Source organism: Zalophus californianus, chromosome 4 (assembly GCF_009762305.2).
Source record: "Zalophus californianus isolate mZalCal1 chromosome 4, mZalCal1.pri.v2, whole genome shotgun sequence".
NCBI lineage: Eukaryota > Metazoa > Chordata > Mammalia > Carnivora > Otariidae > Zalophus > Zalophus californianus.
The window spans coordinates 8,379,762-8,400,744 of NC_045598.1; the positions used below are offsets into that span (position 1 = coordinate 8,379,762).

Below are 20,983 nucleotides of genomic sequence, written 5' to 3' on the forward strand. Positions count from 1 at the left end.
TTCCAACTAAGCTGGCTCTGAAGGTCATCGGTAATCAAACTGTCAGCAGGCCACCTTCGGTGGCTGCCACAATCAGGACCCCGAGCCAGGAGAGCCCTCGGAAATCAAGCTTCCTGCCCACACCGCTGGGAGTGGGTGAAACGGGTGAACAGGGCTGGGGGGGGGGCAGGGGACCAAGGGCCTGCGTTGCTCTGGCCTCCCGATAATGAGAGGGGAGAGGGCTTGGGGTTGACCCCACTGTTGGCACCACCACCGGGCGAGCCGAACTCCTGATCCAGGAAAAGTGGCACCTGGCAGAGTTCTGACGACATCACCTGCATGTGAGGCAGGGGTCTTCCCCGGGACAGGGAGCCTGGGGGAGGAGGCAGACGAGTTACATTTTCTGAACCACTGCTGAGTGGCCGACACACCTGTCACCCTGTGTAATTCATAAGAGAGTCCCGTGTGCCCGGCAGTTTCCCACATTCTATTTCTTGGAGGCCCAGGTTGGCAAAGGGGCCCAAAGCTTGCCAGGGTTCAGGTGCCATTTGGACTCCTATCTAGGTTTTTTCTTTTAACTGTAAAGGTATTTTCCAATTCTGAAATAAGGTGGGGGAAATGCTGGTTAAAAGAAGGGAAAGCAGTTTCTTATCTGCAGGAGTTTTCAGAGCCTTTTACAAACTGGATCATCTCTCTTCCCAGGAGGAGGGATGGGGAGCAGCCTGGGACTCTGGAAGCTCTGGCAAGGACAGGATTAGTACCTCACCCCACTGCAGCGTGGGCAGGAGCCTATCCCAGCAGGGGAGCATGGGCAGGCTTCTCTCTTAGCCCCTGCCCCCCCATCTGGGTGCAAGCTGCTGCGGGGTGAGCTGAGACCCAGCCCCACACACCTCACGGGAACCGCCTGGAGCAAGGCAGGCTGATATCAGGGCATGCTCTCCTTTCCTGGACTGTTAAGGGCTCACTGGCTCACCCAGGTGCAGGCGGATTGTGCTGTCCCACACACGCCCTGGCCACTTCTCGCTTCTGCGGGGGCAACAGCAGCTTCTGCCTTCTGGTTCCTCTAGACACCTGGACACCTGGATTCCAGGTACAGCTTCCTCTGAGGTGGCTGCTCCTTAGATGCCCTGGGACAGGGCTGGATGGACCAGAACTCCCAGAGACCTCCCAACTCACTCCCCGTCCCTGCCCTCTCAGTTAGCGCCTAGGTTTCCCCACTCCAGGAACAAACAGCAAATTGTTGAAACAGATGGGCCCTGTCTGCTGCAGGCTATTAGCCTTGCTCCCTATTTTGAGAGCAGGAGCCCAGCCTCCTCTCTGTGGCTGAAACTGTCCCAAACGTTTTCTCCTGTGCTTTGGGCACATAGCTAGACTACATTTCTCAGTCTCCTGTGTAATGGTGGGGGGCGGAGCTGGGAGCCATCACGGCAGGGTTCCAGCTCATGGGATGCGGAGAAGCAATGAGTCCACACCCAGACCTGGCCTGTGAAACCTCCCATGCAAGGGCTTTCTCTCTCTCCTATTGGAGAGATGCAGAAGCTCCACCAGAGAAGCCCAGTGCTGGCAGATGGCAGAGAACAATCTGGAAGGAGCTGTTAAAGTGAGAAAGATCTGAGTAGAAATCCCAACTCAGCCATTTACATCTCTGTGATCTTGAGCGAGTCACTTACCTCTCTGAGCTCATGCATAAGTAGGGGATGATGATAGTGCCCTCCTTGTGGGGTTGTAGGAGCTTCCTTGATTCGGGACAACTCTGAAGGGCCATCTGAGCCCCAGAGCCCCCTGTAGTATTGGCTGTGGTCTCTGCATCAGGGTGCAACTTCTTTTTCTGCCTAGTTCCGTTTTGTTCTCCGTTACAAAAATCCCTACCTCTGCGTTCTTTTTTTTTTTTTTTTCAAATCCATACCCCTGAGTTCTGATTGAAGACAATTAATATTGGAAGAGGTTGTAGGAAATAGACTTTAAAATGGGATTTTCGAGTTGCATGGCTTGCCAGTCAGCAGGTAATGAGAAGCCCATCTCTGGTGGTAGGTGGGGTATTGATAGGACCTGCCATGCTGTAGCAACGCAGTGACTAAGTCTGGGCTCGGGACGGAGGATCTGTGGAAGGGGATGCATCGGTGGATATAATATCCCGAGTATCTGAGAGCTTTGGAGGAAGTAATAATTACAAGGACTATGGAGTCAGATAACTATTGCTGGGGACGAGGGAAGGCTGAAAGGCTGAGGAGGGTTAATCATCAATATAAGTGAAGAGTGAGAGCCGGAGAGCCTCCTTGGCAGCACGTATCAAGAGGCTCTTGTCTCCTACAGCTTGAGGACAACAATAGCTAAGGATCAGGTCCAGAACTTAATCATAAGTGGAGCTGCAGGGAAGGATGAATCCTCAGCTCTGGCAAGTCTGCCACTCCAAGGTCAGAGCCTGATTGGAAAGAGTGGGACGCTGATGTATGACATATGGATGGAGACATCTGGGTTGATGCATTTGAAAATCTCGAATCACCCAATTTCCCTAATTCCCCGCCCGCCCCCCGCCCCCGGTAGGCGTGCAGAAGCAGCCCACGCCTCCTTGTTAAAGACAGGTGCTCTCCCCTTGCTTGAAGATGATGCAGAGCCTCTGGTTTTTGAGATAAGTACCTCCACTTCCTGTTCTGGCCACCAAACCTTAGTAACTGGAGTCAAGTTACAATATAATCCAGTTATGCCGACGGAAGAAAGGGGCCACATGCCAAAGAGGCTGCAAGATCTAGTGAACATGTACTGGCAGAGATCAGAAGAGTATTATGGGATTAGACCATAGGGGTGCCGGGATCAAAGTCCAGGGACACGGAGTTGGATAGGGAGACCTCATCACCATGGGAACCCCTCCCAGGATGCAGGATTTAACAGCCTGGCAAGGACCCCAGGGGACGGTGCTAAGCCGACGTAGGGATGGCTACAGGAAACTTGGGAAACGCCAGCACTCACACGAAGCGAGCTAGAAATGGCAGAACTGCTGTGGCAGATGGTGAAGGGAGATCTCAAAAGGTTTGAAGAAGTGGGCAAGCGGTAATGGATCCACGACGGAATGCCAGAAAACCCGCCCGCTGAGTGTGTTTGTGGGAAGGCCCAGAGGACAGTCCATTTACCAAAATGATGAGGCGTGCACAGGTGGGAGGAGGGGCGGCGTGGTTGGAGAGCTCAGCGGCGGCTGTCCTTCATGAGCCAAGGCTGATGGCTGGAGATGCTGTGACAGAACGGGGGCCCTCTGACAGCAAGAGGGATGAGAGGACCCTCTGCTAACAGGGGCCCAGTGGTGGAATGTACGCATTGTGCGCAAGGTGGACAAAATTACCACAATGAACCACGAGGTTAGAGTGGTAGGTGGGGAGCCTGGCTTGCCGATGCTATAAAGACAGTTAATAGAACATGGTGTTTGCAGGGGCAAGCTAGGGGGGCAGCCAAAAAGAGTATTACATAATTTTCACACCCGAAAGAATTCACGGGTGGGTGCTCAGGAGGCTGAAGCAGCTCGCTTGATAGAAGGCGAGTGCTCAGACCCAGAACCCATTCAGTGAAGGCGCGGTGAGGGCCCCAAGAAGGAGCTGCTAAGCAACGTGTACATGGTAACAATACCCCAGTCCTTCTGCAAAGGGACCTATGGTTATTTACCTGGGTAACTGTACCCTGGGGAAAGGGGCATAACCAGACATTTCTAACACTATGGGATACAGGGTCCGAATGACATTGATATGTAGGAATTTGAGGTGTCACCGTGATCTCCTGTTAGGGGCAGGGGCCGATAGGAACCAGAATCCTGGCCCAAGCTTTGGCCATAGTGGATCCACTGAGTCAGCGAACCCTCCCAGTTCCCCGATTCCTGAAAATAGAACTCGAATGGACACACATGGTTGACAGAACTCCCACGAGCTCCTTGGCCCAAGGGCTGAAGCTATGGCAGTGGCAAAGGCTTGATGGAAGCCTTTGAAACTGTCCCCCATCCTGGCCAAGCACGGAGCAAACCAACCAACCAAAAACCCAGGGGGGATGGCAGAGTTTAGAGTCACCTTGAAAGACCTAAGATGCCTCCTTGATGCTCTTCTTAGCCTCATGCACGTCATTATTTTGGGCCCTCCAAAAAAGCTGGATGAATTCTAGAAGGTGAGAGCAGGCCTCCATAAACACAAGCAAAAAGTAGCCTCAACACAGCTGCTGTGAGGTACATTCTCCCTCTTCTCGGGCAGGTCAAGGGCCCCAGGTACCTGGCACGCGGCTGCCAATCTGCCAAAGGCATCCTCCCCCCACTTCTATCAGGAAGGGAGCTGGAAGCAGTTTGCATGCACGTGGGCTTGGATCACAGTATACACGGACGGTTCTGCCTTACGCATATGCTAACTTTGCCGCGCTCTGTCATAAAAGAGTGTCAAACAGTGGGTTTTAACGAAAACATTTGGCAATGTCTAGAGATGTTTCTGGTTGTCACAACTGAAGGGGGTAAGAGGTTCGGGATGCTGCTAACTGTCCCCAGTCAGCAGCCCCCACGCCGAAGAATTACCTGGTCCAAAATGTGACCAGTGCTGCAGGTGAGGAAGCCGGGATGCTCCGGAGCACCCCATCATTCCGTGGAGCACCTGTTAGATCAGCTACATCATGGGATTGGTCTGGGCGAACGAGCCGTGGCAAGTGCTCTGGAGGCCCTGCTGACACCGACGTGCTTGAGCAGGTGGGGATGGCGTACCCGTGACGTTTTTAGGGGAACAGCAGGACGTGCCCTCCGAAGGAAAGGACATTTGATTGCATCTTACACCTCCCACACACCGGGAGAGAACACAGCATCTGGTAGGCCTTTTTAGGTTCTTTAAGCAACATATTCTACACTTGACAAATACTGATCCAGCCCATTTCCCCAAGTGACGGGGAAGACGGCCCGCTCTGGAGGGGCCCGAGGCAGGAAAGGGTCTGCCACAGCTCCGGGCCCCCTTGCAAGCACGTGACCCGGCAGACTCCGCTAACAGACAGCTGCGGTGGGAAAAGACACAATGCGGAGTTGATGGCAAGCCTCGATAGAAGAATAACAACACAGATCCCTAGAGTTCTGGAACAAGGCCATGCCATCTGTAGTGGAAAATTATACCCTGTTTGAAAAATAGCTTTCATGTGCTTCTGGGTCTTGGTAGAGCCAGAGTACCCGATTAGCTTGATAGAGACAGCTGACACATGACACCTTCTGAGGATGGAGAGCCATTCTCCAGAACACAAGACACATCCCAAATTCACGGTCACTATTTGGTGCTATGTCCCCAGTAGGCAGAAGAGATGAGTCTGGAATCTACGGGGTGCAGGTAGGAGTGGCCTTGCTCACCCGTCACTCTCAGGGACTTACTTAGGAAACTTGCTTCCTGTCTCCACAAGGGTAAGCTCTGTGTGTCTAGAGGTCTGTTCGGGTTCCCAGATGGGGAGTACTTTCCCCAGGGGACAGAGGAAGAGTTCCATGAAACTTCAGCTATTTCCGCCACTAGGTCATTTCAGACTCCTTGTCCCAAGGCCAGCAGGCAAGGAAAGGAGCCAGCCCCCCTGGCTAGAGTAGTTGACCCTGATCAACGGGTGGGAGAAGGTAAGATTGCCATTACGCAATGTAGGCAGAGAGAAGATCCATTTTGTTACTTAAGGGATCCATTAGATTGTCTCTTGGTGCTCCTTTGTCCATTTTTGACAATAAAAGGTCAGGTGTGGTAGTCACAAAGTAAGAAGGGCATGGTGAGCAGGGGCCCGCCCAGGTTCGAGATGGGTCTGGGTCATGCCACGAGGCAAAGTCTCTAGACCAGCAGAGGCACTATCTGGTTGAGGGGAGTCTAAAGCAGGGGACTGGCAGTGAAGTTGTAGTTCAACCCACTAGCCATCTTCTTCTATGTTTTTATAGGGAAAGAGACCAACCAGAGTTCTGGAAAAACTGTCCCTGGATGGGTGGGCTTAACGTATGGAGTAAGTGGGTCCCAGCAGAACAAGGGGTGGGCCACCGTGGATGCTGTGGTGACCCCCACAGATCTTCCATTGAGGACCACGGCACCACCCCCGGGCTGCTGGGGTTGTTGGCTGCCGATGGTCCCTTCCCTGGAACTGCCCTCTGCCAGAGGGCGTTGTCGCCCAGGACTATGCCCCACTCCAAGGGCAGCCCGGATTTACTGATGGGTCGATGCAGGGGTACAAATGCTTGACCCCCTTGCTTTGATTTGGGACAGCTTCAGAGGGCCAGCCCAGCTCCAGGTCTCCCCGGGGGACTGGCTCTGTTGTAGCTCGTCGCATCTCAACATCTCGCTGTGCCTCATCGGCTTCCCGCCCACTCTCAAAGCTGTGATCCTGAGAGGCTTCTCCCTGATGGGCCTCCTTGATGCAAATCATGCAAATCTGGTCCACAGTTTGTTACCTGGGGAAGCTGACCTTAGACACTGCAGATGGTGAGGCTGGTGGGGAGGGGGTTGGTTTCGTTTCCGTCCCAATGGTTTAGCTTAAGGGAAGCCACACAGGGCTAAGCTGTGTCGAGGTGCTGCCCCTCCTTTCCATACCAGCCCCAGGGAGGTCAACAGGCAGCTCTGAAGCTTCTCACCCCTTATACTCCTTCCGTGGATTTGGAAATGAGCACAGAAGTCTGGAGGGACGAGGGGGAGAGAGCCACCGTCCTAAAGTGCAGGACAAAGCGTTCGGGGGAAAATTTGAGGATGACTATTTAGTGGCACAGACTTACACCCTGAATATGAGCACCTGGGCCTGCAAAGTGGGGACATCAGGGAAGCTCATTTTCTTTGTCAAAAGAATCAGGCCAGAACTCACCTACAGGGGAGGCTTCTACTGCATTTAATATGTACTCCGAATAATAAAATAATAGGAATGGGTTTGTACATGGTGCGGTTAATGGCGCTGCTCTCTTGGTGAAGGCACACGGGAACCCTGTGAGGATGGAACTCTCCTATCTCCATTTCACACAAGGGGAAACTGAGGCTCAGAGAGACTAAGTGACTGACCACGGTGACATACTAAGGAGCAGAATCAGGTGTCAAACCCAAGGTGCGGTGGTAACGAGGGAGGCCTGCTGCTTTGCGGCCCCTCTCGGGAGGACGTGGCCTTCCTACCCTCGCCTTACGGATGCTCTCTCCTCTCACGTCCTCTTGTGGCACGCTCTGGTCCTGCCCAAAGCCCAGGTCATGGGGCCACGGAAATGGCCCCGAAGCAGACTTGCGGGTGAGGCCCTGGTCCACCTGCCCCCCTCTGCCTCCCTATTCCTCCCTCCCTGTGTCTGGGCCCACCTGCCCCCACCCCCGGTGCTCACGCTTGCTCAGACCCGGCTGTGGGCTCAGGAAGTCCTCCGCCTCCCACTTGTCGCACCTTGTCTTAGTGCCAAGAGCATGAAGGGAACCCATTCTGATAATAAGTTCAAAATAGTTGCCCACATTGGCCCAGCTTGTGTTTTGGAGTCAGTGGCCCTTTCACTGTGTGTCTTTGGTGGGTAACTCAGCCTCTTTGAGCTCAGTGGTCTTATCTGCAAAATGGATGTAACGGCATCGTCCTCTGGAGATTACTGTCCAAGAGGACACGTGGTTCTCCCTGTGCATCCTCTGGTCCCCCCAGACTGAGGTGATCTTCATTTGCATTTCAGAGGAAATGCTGGCCTAGATCTAATCCCTCCCCAGGACCCAGGAGAGTGCCATCCTTCTGTACCTAGCCTCCTCCCCCTGGCTGGCCGTGGGTCTAAGCTGACCTCTCCCCAAGCCTCTCCCCTTCCCTCTGCCCTTTCCTGCTGGCCTGGCCTCCCAGGCCTCAGCCCTTTGCTGCTATTCACAATTGCCTGCAACTCAATTGCCTCCTGGTTTCCAGTTCCTTGTTGCCACTTTTGATTACATTTTCCAGTCTCTTTTCAAGTTTATTTCCCCTGGGGCCCCTGGCTTGCTTAGAGCTGGGAGGAAGCAGGGGAGCTGAATCTCTGGGGATGGCCCGGGAGTCAGGAGATGAGGGGGAGGCAGGGAGAAGCGACCATTCCCACTTTGGGGGAGACACCCCAGTAGCCCCCTGATGCCTGGTATCCACATTCTGGACTGGGGGACCTGAGCAAACCCACAGTCCTGGACCTTCTTTCTATAACTTCTGTCCACTCCCCACCACCCTAGTCCCTTCAGACCCTTTCCCAGCTCCACGTGCTAGCTCTACCCAAGGCCTGGGACCCAAAGACACTTCGTGCAGCAGGAGGCTCAGCTGACCCAGCCCCACCTACTGTCTTCCTCACCTCACCTGGAGTCACTGGAGTGGATGTATAGCCATTTGCCAGTCTCCTCTCCAGGCCTCTCTGACACATGAGCTTCTCTCCGGCTATCGCTCGAAAGAGCAGGCCTTTGTCCTTCTGCAGGAGGGACAGTGCCTAGTTTGGACCAGTAGATGAGGACATAGGCCTGGGGGTGCGCCTCCTGCATCCCAGCCTCACCTCTGTTGATCAGATGAGTAGTGCGACCTCTGGCAAGCCGTGCAGCATCTGCCTATGAAACACTCGTTGACCAAGTTGGAAAGCATCTTAAAAGGCCCAGATCGGGAAACATCTCTCCATTTGGTAGCTGGTTCATCAACCATCCTGAATCCCAGATTCCTTGGTGCCCCCCCCCCCCGAGCCCCTCAGATGGGGCTGTGGGGGATGTTAGAAGCGATGTATTCCAAGTACCTGGCTCAGTGACCAGCTTGTGGTTTGTGCTCAAAGACTGGTGGCTGTTCTTTTTTTAAAGATTTTATTTATTGATTTATTTGAGAGAGAGAGCGAGAGAGAGCAAGAGAGTGCACGTGTGTGTGTGTGTGTGTGTGTGTGTGTGTGTGTGTGCGTGCGTGCGCGCGTGCGCACACACGTGGGGGGGTGGAGGGGCAGAGGGAAAGGGAGAGAGAGAATCTCAAGCAGACTCCCCACAGAGCGTGGAGCCTGATGCAGGGCTCATTCCCACCACCTTGAGATCATGACCTGAGTCGAAATCAAGCGTCAGATGCTACGCCAACTGAGCCACCCAGGAGCCCCTTGAGTTTTCTTAAAGGGTCGAGTTTAGGGTATGGAAGACTAAACCTGGCTTCACCAAGAGGAATTTGGGTGCCAAAGTTACGGGGGAGCCTTCCTTGTTTACCCAGCTTGGGCTAGTCCTTGGATCTCAGGCCAGAGGGAGAGTCCTTCAAAGAGATAGCAAAGCCCCAGGACAGAAGAGAGGAATAAGGAGTAAAGGACTGGAGGAGAGAGGTAGGGAGTCGAGTGGACAGTCAAGCCGCGCATGGTGGGGGGCTGCAAAATGAGTGAGTGGTGAGAAGCACAAAGGTTTAAGAAAAGGAAGGCAGGTCCCCACTTTCCTGCCCTCCCCACGTCCTCTACCCCCAGACCTTTAATACGGTGGTCACTCATCATAAAGCTCCCTGGAAGGGCTAAATTTCTCGAAATCCAGGAGGGAGACCTAGCGTAAAACCCCGGAAAAGCCGGGTAGGATGGCAAGACGGTCCACAAACAACTTATCTGGGTGAAGCCAGAGCTTGGAGCCCAAGTGACCGGGACAAAAATGGAAGAGGCCCCCATCCCCTGCCACAGAAATGCCCAGAAAAACTGGGGAGGACGTGGAGTCACTTGACTCCTTTTTAGAGTCTTTTCCTCTGAAGTGTTTATTTTTAGATTTCGAAAATTTCAAACGGACAGAAAAGTTGAAAGAGCAGTCCATCCAGCATCGCTATGTCCTTCACGCAGACTCACCGATTCTTGACATTGGCTGCTTTTACTTTCTGTTTTCTTCTGATCATTTGAGAGTGGCTTACAACCTTCACAACTCCTCGTCCCTACACACATCAGCACGTATCTGTGGGCAAGGACCTTCTCTGACATTACCGTAATGTTACAGTTATCGTACCCTAGGAGTTTAACACTGGTCCAATAATATCCGATGAAGTGCTCATATTCAGATTCCCCAATTGTTCTAAAAATGTCTGTGATAGCTGTTTTCCCCTCTAAGGATCATGCACTGCATTTAATTGCCATGTCCCTTTAGTCTCCTTTAATCTAGTCTTTTGGTCTTTCTTGTAATTGACATTTTGAAGAGTCCGTATCAGATGTCTTGTAAAATGCCCCGCAGTATGAATATGCATGGTTGTCTCCTCCATTGATTTGATTCATCGAGAATACTGCATGAGACATGTCCTGTACCCATTAGTGCATCACTGGGAAAGACACACAATGTTAATTCGTTCTTTTTTGAGGGACCCTTCCATTTGATCACATGGTTAAGGTGGCATATGCCAGACTTCTCCATTGGAAAGGTGTCTTTTCCCTTTTGTGATGAGTAGAGATATTGCAAGACTGAATATACTACCACATCCACTGATGATCCTTGCCTGGATCAGTTACGACACTGAAATTGCAAAACCCCGCTTGTCTCTTGGAGGCCCGAGCTTTCTGCTGGTGTTGTGGCTTATATGCATGGCAGTGTGAGTTCGCTCTGCACTGGCTGGGGGTGGCCTCATGAGTGTGATGGCCAAGGACTGTCCTCAGTGGCCTGTCTTGGCTCCTTTTCATCAGTCTTGTCCTTTGCTGTCCTTCACCACAGGGACTGGCTTCTCTGGCCCAATTAAATGGCTGCCAGTCCACTGGGCCCGCCAGCTGACTGTTGGGGAGTGTGTGTGTGTGTGTGTGTGTGTGTGTGTGTGTGTGTGTGCGCGCACGCGCGCTTGTGTGCTGTGTGGGAGGGCTGTCTGGGGACTTGGAACCCAGAGGTAGCACATCTGCTATATGCCTGGGAACTCCAGGGTGCTGGGCTCTGGCTTTGGTTTCCATGGCAATGGGCAACCTCATTCTGTGGTCTGTTCTTCTCTGGACCAGCTGACAGTCATGGGGCCAGGGGCTTTGGGCCAGAGACAGAGGATGGCGAGGGGGCACCATCAGATTCTCTGAGTATCTTGGAGAAGAGAAGCACCAGATCCTGCTTACATATCTTGGAGATGAGAACTTCAGGCAATGCTGCCTTCATTGTGTTGTAGAACAGACTTTTCCAGGGGGCTCTACTGCCCTCTCCCCCTTTGCTGTAGCATAGACTCTTCCATCAGAAAAGTCTGTGACAAGACCTAGGTGGTGGCAGGGTCCAGCCCCTTTCTTCTGAATTCAACTCAAGATTAAACAGATTCAGATCCCTGACTTCTTGATCTGATATGAACATGATCTTGGCCTATCTGTCTTGCTCTGCAAGTCTTTGTGGGTGGGTGTTAATATGATTCTTATTTTAGAGGCATAAAAATCAAGGCTCAGAGGACTAGAGCCACATGGCTGGTAAGGGGGTGAAGCTGAGCTGGGACTTGAGGAAACCTTGTGGTATATCAACTAAGAGCATGAGCTGCAATGACAGGCAGACCTGGTGTCATCTTGACTATTTCACTTATTAGCTGGGGGGTTTTGGCAAAGACAGGGGCTCCTTGGGACCCATGATCTACTCTCAGGCTTCCAGGTTCAGATGCTCCATGTTCTCAGTTTCCCCAAGGCTCTCGAGGGAACTTATACCAATCAAAGTCCCCAGAGATAGATGTGTCCATGTGACTAAGTTCTGGCCAGTGAGAAGTAAGCATAAGTGATAGACTGGACTTCTAGGAAGTCTCTTTAGAAGAGAAGGGCTGTCCCTTTTGTTGTTTTTCTCTCTTCCTCCTTTCTGCTGCCAGAATGTAGTTGTGATGGATGGAGCACAAGCAGCTATCTTGGACTAAGAGGTAACCTTGAAGAAACAGAAAGATCCTGGGTCCCTGAGGATTCATGGGGAGACCCTATCAGCTCTCCACTGTCTACATCTGGACTTTCTTTGAAAACCTTATTTATTATTGAGGTATAGTTGAATACACACACCTGGACTTTTGTATATGAGAATATAAACCCTTGCGCATTTGAGGCTCTAGTTCATGGTGGTCTGATACCTGGTGGCTGAATGTTATTCCTACCCAATACACCAACTGGTCAATCTACAGTGAGAAAAAGCCCTTCCAGTGACCCCGACTCCTACTCCTACTCACCCACCATCTAGGACACCTGGACTGGGAATTCCCCAGAGGTCACAGCTAATATGGAACCAGCAGAGTATGCCCTGGGAGGTGTCTGATTCTGGTCAGGGATGAGCCTGGAGTATACTTCCTGCCCATAGCAAGGCTCACCTCATGCCTAAGCAACCAGCATCCTCATGCTGTCAGACTCGGTGGCCCCGCTCTTCAGGACAGCAAAGGAGAAACACTCTTGCATACAATAGGTAGGTCATAGCATAGTTGGTTAGACTCAACTCTCCAGTCCCATGGAGAAACTTTCAGATGTGCCCCCCAGCCTGAGAGCCACTCTCTGCCCTCCATTTGGATGCAGGAGCCACCTGGCCTCCTTTCTTTTCTGCAGCTCTGACCCACCATCTCTGAAGATGGTACCTCTGCCTGTTCTTGGTTGTTAGATGTAAATTCTGCTGACCTTGGAGGGTGACGTGTCCTGGCCTTAGATTCAAACAAGGTCTATGAATAGCGGTGGGCAGGGTGGGCAGCTGGCTTGTAGACCCTCCCATCCATTTGGCCCCATCTGGGTGGACTGGCTGGTTTAAGCTGCTTTGCATGGCTCTCTTTTCTGCTCTGGATGTTCCTTCTTGCAGCTCAAGGCGTTGGGTTGTGACTTGCAAATTTCCAGCCCCAAAGTGTCAATCTTCCCCTCTGCCTTTGGACTCTGGCTTTCTCTGGTTCCTGTGGGGAAGAGGGATTCAGTGTCATATTTTGGTAATATCATCTAGGGAATCATGTAAGCACTGGAGGGGATGCCATCAGCATAAGTTGAAAGCATATTTTCCACAATGCAAACACTCATTGCAAAAATTCTGCCCATTCATCCGTCCACCCAAAAACCCATCCATTCACTGAGCCAACATTTACTGGGGGGCTCCCTGTTCCTGGCACTCTACCAGGCACGAGAGATAAAGAAATAAATAAGAGAGTTCCTTTTCTCAAGGAGCCCACAGGCCCACAGGCAATTATAACACGAGTTAGATGTGCTGGGAGAGGGGAGAAGTCAGGTCCCTAGGAGCACAGAGAGGCAGCTGTTCCAGCTGGGGTAGTCTTAGAGAGGGGTCTTAGAAAGCTTCCAACACAAGGTGATTTTTCAGCTGAGACCTGGAGGAGGAGAGGAAGCTGGTGGGGGAAGTGGACGGATACCTGGCAGAGGTAGAAACACTCGCCAGGGCCTGAGGCCAGAGCATGGAGTGTTCACTGTGTTGCAGGCAAATGGGTCTGGCAGGTGCGCAAGGCACCGGAAGTCGTGAAGGGGAGGTGGGCAGCATGTGGGTCTAATCTATCTGAGATGCTAAAGGCAAGGCACTTTGTCTGCAGAGTTTCACAAGTGTTTGGTTTGCTTAACGAGGCAGGAGGGAGGGAACAATTCCTTATGTGAGTGCCCTAATCCCACAGCCATTCTCCAGCAGGTGTCCTATTTCTAGCCCAACCTTGGCTCCAGGCCTAGCTCATCCCCAAAGTGCTCAATGTTGGGAGAGCTCCCCTATCCTTCCCAGTCCCACTAGAGGAAGCAGCTGGAGCCATGTGCCTGTCCCGCTCCCCGGACAGCCTGTGACTCAGCTCAGCTCTCCCCTTCCCTTTCTTGGCTTTTGACAACCATCACCACCAGCCCTGCTTCCTGCTTCTTGTCCCTCCAGCAGAGCTGGTGACATTCTCCTGTTCTCCGAGTAGTGCTCCAGTCTTGAAGCCCCGGGAGTGGCCTGACCTGGGTCAGGAGGTCCAGGAGGGCTGGAGGGGCTGCTCTCCCAGGCAGGCTGTGGGGCAGCGAGAACCCCTCAGCTCCCTCCCCTCCTTTCTCTGCCCCTTCCCCAGGGTGGGGCAATCCCCTGGGAAACTGGTCATCTTGGGTCCCCTGCGTTGGCCCTGCAGAGTTGTACATTAGGACCATTTTGCCTGACAAGGGGCTTCTGCAAAAAAGGATGGACAGCTCAGAACTTATCCAAACTCTGGGTCTGGCTGGGCCCTGAACAGAGGAGGCCCTGGAGGCTGGGTTTCCTACAATCTGAACCAATTCAAGGGCAGGGCATTCATGTATGTACTCTACACGACCCACAGACCACCCAACTCACACAGTACATAAAGCACACCATAGGGAACATACAATATACACATCCCCCACATTACACACCCACCAAACCGCCACACACCACAACCATGTGACATGCACTGTGCAACTTACAGACACACAGACCCAACGTGCAACCCAAATTCAGTGAGTGCACGCGCACACACACACACACACACACACACCCATATACCATGTACACCCCACACAATGCATCCACTGAAATACATACAGAACCTTGTGATATTGATCATGATAATAGCTAGTGTTAATTGGTCGCATACAGTGCCAGGCACTGTCCCAAGAACTTCCCATACATAAACGAATGAAATCCTTACAACAACACTGGGAAGTATTTACTACCATCACCATTGTACGGCTGTCACGCTCCGGGAGAGAGCAATGTCCTTGTCTCTCTCCTGTGTGTTTCCTGTTGCCTTGACAGGATGCATTCTCTTCTGCTGCAGATGACCTGTCAGCCGCCCCCTCCTTTTCCCTCCAGCCCCAGCATGGGTCACAGTGACAACAGTGCCTCATCCAGGCCCCTTCTCTCCAGCAGAAGGAATGTGGTTGCCACAGTGATGATTCTCTTTGTTCCCAGCTCCCCAAGGACTCAGCCCACCTGCCAGGACCCGGCTGGCTCCCTGGCCTCCCCTTGCAGCTCAGCACGTGTAGGTGGTGAAAACATCAGATACAGCAGCCCAGGCTCACAGACCTCTCCAGTGTCCCCTCTTCCTGTTCCTCCTGGCCGCCCCCACCCCCGTCCTCTGCTCCTCTACCCGCCCCCCCACTTCTCCCCAGACCAGAGGGAACCTGTCCGCAGGGGCACCCCAGTGCACTAAGGTGTCTGCCTGGTTGACCTTGCCCACAGCCCTCAGCCCCTCTCTCTCTGCTACCTGCTTTCTGTCTGGGTGTGGGGTTCCTGCCAGGGGCAGTGGCCTCTCTGGGGACCCCAGGGCAGCAGCCACATCAAACCAGAACTTTGTACTTAGCAGAGAGCCTCAGGGAGGCCTGGGGGCTTATGGGTTCCTTCACGTGGACCTGCCCCTGCCCAGATGCATTAATGATGGTCACAGGGTGAGACCTGGCTGGGTGGGCTGGCCAGCGTCTGTTGAGGCTTCCTGACTAGTCAAAATCCCATCTGTCCTCCAGATAGAAGGAGACTGTCAAGCCTTCCTCAGCCTGCGCCCTCCCCTTGGCAGAGAGCCTGGGGGCTGAGCAGGTCAGCCGGGAGTGGCCCCATGTCAGCCTGGGGCTGCTCTCTGGGGGAGTCGGGACGCCCCGTTAAACCATCCACACCCCGTCTTGGGCACCGTGTCCAGGCAGGAAATGTGAAGATGTCGGCCAACCCCTCCTCTCCAATTTTGTGTATGAAATGTAGATTTTAGGATTTGTGAAGCACAGAGGTGGGGTGGCCAGTTTGAAATAGTAAAGCCAAAGCACAGCAAGGGGAGGGAGCAGCTCCATGGACACTGCTCTGTCTGCGCCCTCCCCCGGCCCCTACAGGCAGCCCTGGGTCGCAGTGTCAGGGTCTGGTGGTTACTGGGTGGGAGGGGTGGGCTTGGGGAGGGGAGGCAGGAAGTTACCGGCACTGGGCAGTGGGGGAGGTCTTTGTGAGGCCTCTTTCCCAGATGGACGGGTCCCGGTTGCAATGTCTGTGTTGGGCCTGAGACAAAGCTCCAGGGCAGACCCCGCTCTCAAATCTGAATAACCGAGTAACCGGGTGGCAGAGAAAATCCACCAAGCTGTGGCCTCAGTTGGTGACTGAATGCCCGTTTCTCTACCTGGCTGGGCTCTAGAGGGGGATATGCAGCATGTCTCCCCATCCCCACAAAATCATCTATCTTAGCTCTTTGAAAAGCCTCTCTGGCCCTGTCTGGGGACAAGGATCCCACCCCTCACCCCCCAGGGACCGCACTGTTGCTCCACCTCCTTTCCTTCCTCTGGGGGCACAGAGAGCACCATGGCCCAGTTTGGGGGGGTGTTATGAGAGCACGGGCTTGCTCCCCACCATCTCTTCCTCGCTGTTCTCCCTCCTCCCTAGCTCCCTATCCTGCTTTCTACCCGGCCTCTCGGGAGGGAGAAGGAGGGTAAAGAAGCAGAAGATAAGAGAGAGAGCAGGGGGGCGAGGGGAAGGCATGGGAGTGGCAGGTGGGAAGGAGTGCAGGGCGGACAGCGGGGAAGGGAGGGGAAGGGCGTGAGGAGGTGAGAGAGAAGGGGGCACCCCTGGGCAGGAGCCCTCTCTCACCTCCTTCAGGTCTTCATTCAAATCTTCTTGAGGGATACAGTGCAGGCCTCCCCAAAATATGCCACTTTGGCATTTTGATTATTTTGAATTAAAGTTATTTAAGAAACAGCCAGTATAAGAAGGACCCTCTGATCCTCTCCTGTCCTGAAAGCAGGAAATAATCTCCCATATGAGAGGTACCCTCCCTGAACCAGGAGAAAGAGAGACCTCCTTATCCCCAGAGACGGGAATTCTGGGCTGAGAAGGCCATACAAACTAACCTTGGTACTTCCTCTCCAACGTACTACCCCAAGCCCCAAACCCCTTTTGTCAATTCTTCACAAATGTATTGTCTCCTCGTCAAAAAAAGGCATTAAAAGCTGCCTGCTTTGGTTACTTCTTTGAGTCTCATATTTTTACTTATAACAGATTTTCACACACACACACACACACACACACACACACACACACACACACACAAGCTCTATGTCCGGACTTGAACTCACGACCCCGAGATCAAGAGTTACATGCTCTACAGACTGAGCCAGCCAGATGCTTCTCTTATTATTATTTATTTTAAAATTGATTTTTCTCCTGTTAATCTGCCTTATGTCAATTTAATTATTAGATCAGCCTAAGGATCTGGAAGGCAAGAAGGGGAGATTTCTCCCCTATGCGGCTAGCTGGCCAGGACACGGACAGTCTGCTCGCCCGGGGCTGCAGCAGCTGGGAGACCTGGTGCTTCTGACAAGGTAAGAATTCTTACCACATCAGTCTCCAGGACCTCTGTCTGCAGGGGTCTTTCTTTTTCTAAATTTAGATTAGTAGGGGAAAATGCTTGTGGAATTAGTTCCTGGGGTATGGCGACTCTCGTAAGGATTTGGTGATGAGTACACTTATTTACTACTGATCCCTTTCCCTCCCAGAGATGGTGGTTGTTTTCTTTTGTCTACTTTATGACCAGTGAGAATATTCTCTCTGGTTCTCCCAGCGAGAGGATGCATATGTATTTGAAAAAAAAAAAAAGTGGTGGGGGTTTGGGGGAGAAGGTGAACTTTTGGCTTGGTAAAGGCACCTTATTCTGTTCAAAGGGGTGGAGGTGGACAACGTGATTCCCTGTATTTTGGAACAGCCCTTTAAAGAGCCCTTGAGGCAAGGCGCCTGGGTGGCTCAGTCGTTAGGCGTCTGCCTTCGGCTCAGGTCATGATCCCAGGGTCCTGGGATCAAGCCCCGCATCACATCGGGCTCCCTGCTCCACGGGAAGCCTGCTTCTCCCTCTCCCACTCCCCCTGCTTGTGTTCCCGCTCTCGCTATCTCTCTCTCTGTCAAATAAATAAATAAAATCTTCAAAAAAATGTTTAAAAAAAAAAGAGCTCTTGAGGCAGGGGGAAAATTAAAAATTAAAAAAAATAAATAAAAAATAATAAAATAAAAACAGAGATTCCCCCCACCTGGGGAGGCAGAGCCCCTACAAAACTGGGGCTTTGGGGCACAGGCAGGCAGGATGGGGTCACTCTCCTTCTACCGGTGCCCAGACCCCTGCTATCATGGGACCCAATGGATGAAGGTGTTCTGGTGTTGGCGGTGGAACCGGAACTAGAAGGAGTCAATGAGCTTCCGGACCTGTGTCGGGGGCACAATGAGTTTGACTTCACTGCGGACGTTCGGTCCCTAAAGATGGAGGAACGAAGCCACCTATTCCGTTGTCGATAAAAAGGAAAGTTTCTTACAAAGAAAAATAAATAAATAAAAATAAACATAGAGTCCCTCAATGCCTTTCCTTTCTTGGGCTAGTTCTGGGAGTGAACTTTCTGGATCTCGTGAGGGCCGCATTTTTTGCACCCGTCTTGTGGGACACCACTTGCATCCTTGGTTAAAAGCCGTGAAAAGGTTTATTGGTTTGAGTTGTTATTGAGATGAATATAAGATCTTATTCATCGATGACCAAAGGATCAATGGATCCTTTGAATTGGCTATATTTGAAAGAAAAAAAAATTCTTTTAGAGAGCTCTCATCCTAAACAATCGTTTTATTGGTACCTTTGGAAAGACCAAATTAAAAAGTAGACACAAAGAAACGTAAGAGCTAGCCTTAGGGACTCCCTTTCAACAAGATGAAAGAACAGAAATTAGAATAAAAAGTGAACTCCCCATCCAACATAAATTCCCTGTCCTAAAATTCCTCCCTGTCTCCTCAGCATATTCCCCCCAGCCCCCAAACTCCTCCACCTTTCCTAGAAAATCCTTTAAACATCAGCTGCTTATTTCAGCTTCCCTTTTCCTTCAAGATTTACAGAGAACAACCCAGCCTAATCTCCAGGCTCAGGGTATACAGGTTACTCATGCAAATGCTAAAAGCCAGGAAATAAATTTAACAGAAGCACCTGGGATGGACAATAAGGCTTGTTTTGCTGGACTTTATAATCAGTCTCTGCCAGATTCAAGTCTTCCTAGGCAAGGTCCTTTGTGGATATATTCTAAACCCCCACCCAAAGAATTCATGTCCCCTGGACAGCAAAACATAGTTATCTTTCAGTTTCCATCTTCACTGGAAATTTTCTCCCTGATATAAAAAGGTTAATTCAAAAGAGTGTGGTTCAGCAAGCACATCAATGCTTAAGCCTAATGATGGAAGAGACTACTCAGTTCTTTGAAGATGTCTTACAGGAATGAAGACCAAAAAAAAAAAAAGAGTGAAGATCAACAATTCTTAATTTACGACTTGACGGTTTAGAAAAACAAAAACGTAACTCTGAAAAGCAACTCAAAATCGATTCGGAGGCTTTCCTAATTGCCTCCAGGCATTTGCAGATATTATAAAAACTCAGGACATTGGAAGAACAATTGTCCTGCACTTAAAAAAAAGGAAAGAACATTTTAAATAGGAATTACCCTAAACATCTGATAATAGAGACATATATATGCAAAAGTCCTAGGAAAAACTTGGATACTCTTTCTGTCCCTTGAAGATGTAAATCTTACTGTGTCTTTGGAATGTAAACACCCCAGGAGGTCATTAAAACTCTGTCCAGGTGGAAGAAAAAAGAAAAGAAAGAAGGAAAGAGGCCTTTTAAAAATACAAACTACTAGAAGGGCTCTCTTGCCCAAACTCTAGATCACAGCCTCCTTGAAATTACTCATCAAGAAGAAGTACAAATCTTAAGACTTCTCTACAAATATTAAGCAAATTATCTTTGCTTTTAGGCAAATTATCTTAACTTATTCCGCCCCAGGCAGAGACACGATTATTTGTAAACTCTTGAGTTTTGTATCATACTAGCGAGCTTTGTGGAGTATTCTACAAATGCTCTGGGCTTGATGGAATGAAAGCTATGACATCTGTGTGTCTGTGTGTCCATCATGCTTATTGTGTACATTATAAATCAGATTTTTCTCCCTCCGGATGGTACTCCCAGAATGAGTGTATAGAGCTCTATGTAATTGGGTTAAAAATAAGTGCTTGTAAATTAAGTATTTCTTAAACCTCAGAAATAGAATAGACGCTAACCCAACTGTTTTTCAAGTTGGCATGATCTAGGATAATTTTTGGTAAAGAGAAACTACTTTAAGTTTGTTGATTCAATTAATACAGACATGTCTTTAGAGTTATTGGCATTAAGCATAATACTTTTATTTTACCTAGATTTCCTGAAAGTCAAATAAGCTCATTGTCTTTGTTATAAAATTTGTCAGCACGACAAATAACTTGAAATTACGGCTAACCGCTTTAATGTCTCATGAAATCATTGTGGGTGATCTAAGTATGATTGTGAAGAACAAATGAACTAAACAGACGTATATAAGAGTTTTCAGGTGAATGTTCTAGCAATGATTGTTTTACGACACATCTCCTTAAATAGTTTCCCAAATCTCTTTGATGACTTCCACCCTTAGAATTTTGCTAAGTAAAATTAAGTGCTGGGAATTCACGGAATGTCTAGATCATTTCCAAATAAGATAAACTACTAAACATCGATTGCTACACAAGTCTAAGCTCACTTACTTTTGACCTCTTGTCACAGAGGATCCGTTTGTGAATGCATCTTATGACCCATTGAAAAATTAAACTGTGAAGAATCCTATGCTTCTAGAAATTGTGAAGCATATTGGCCTGGGGTGCTTGGGTGGCGCAGTTGGTTAAGTGGCCGACTCTGATTTCGGCTCAGGTCATGATCTTAGGGTCATGAAATTGAGTCCTGCATCAGACTCTGCACTGAGTGTGGAGCCTGCTTGAGATTCTCCCTCTCCCTCTGCTCCCCCCCGCCCCCACCCCACATACTCTCTCGCTCAAAAAAGAAAGAATGATGGCGTAACAGATATCTCACAATCGCTTACTTTTTAACTTCTACTACAAATTAAGGTGTCTAAGGGCTAAGAATCCGAGCTAAGATAAAGCTACTAGAAATAATAAGAGAAACATCTCTATATACAAGGAATGTAAGATACGCGTTTTTGGAAATAAAAGGTATGAGGAATGGGGATGCATTTTTGTTGAGGGAAAAGAAAGTAATTTTGTCTTAAAGTAAAACTGGTTATTTCTGAATGGGAAAGAAAATAAGGGACAAGCTAAGGTAGAAAGTTGTAAAAGGTTGTAAAAAAGGAATCCTGGGGAAGAAATTTTACGTGTGATCAAGCAGGATAAAATTGAATGAATTTGTGTAAGGGTTT

The 20,983-nt window shown here is 50.5% G+C and overlaps 1 long non-coding RNA gene across 1 annotated transcript in view; it reads left to right on the forward strand.

Annotated features, from left to right (window-relative positions):
* Positions 1–20,983, forward strand: part of LOC113939165 — a 64,215-nt gene that overhangs the window by 34,502 nt on the left and 8,730 nt on the right. The window contains exon 2 of the long non-coding RNA XR_003525149.2: positions 16,945–17,068. This is a non-coding gene — a long non-coding RNA (uncharacterized LOC113939165). The remainder of the gene's footprint in view (positions 1–16,944; positions 17,069–20,983) is intronic.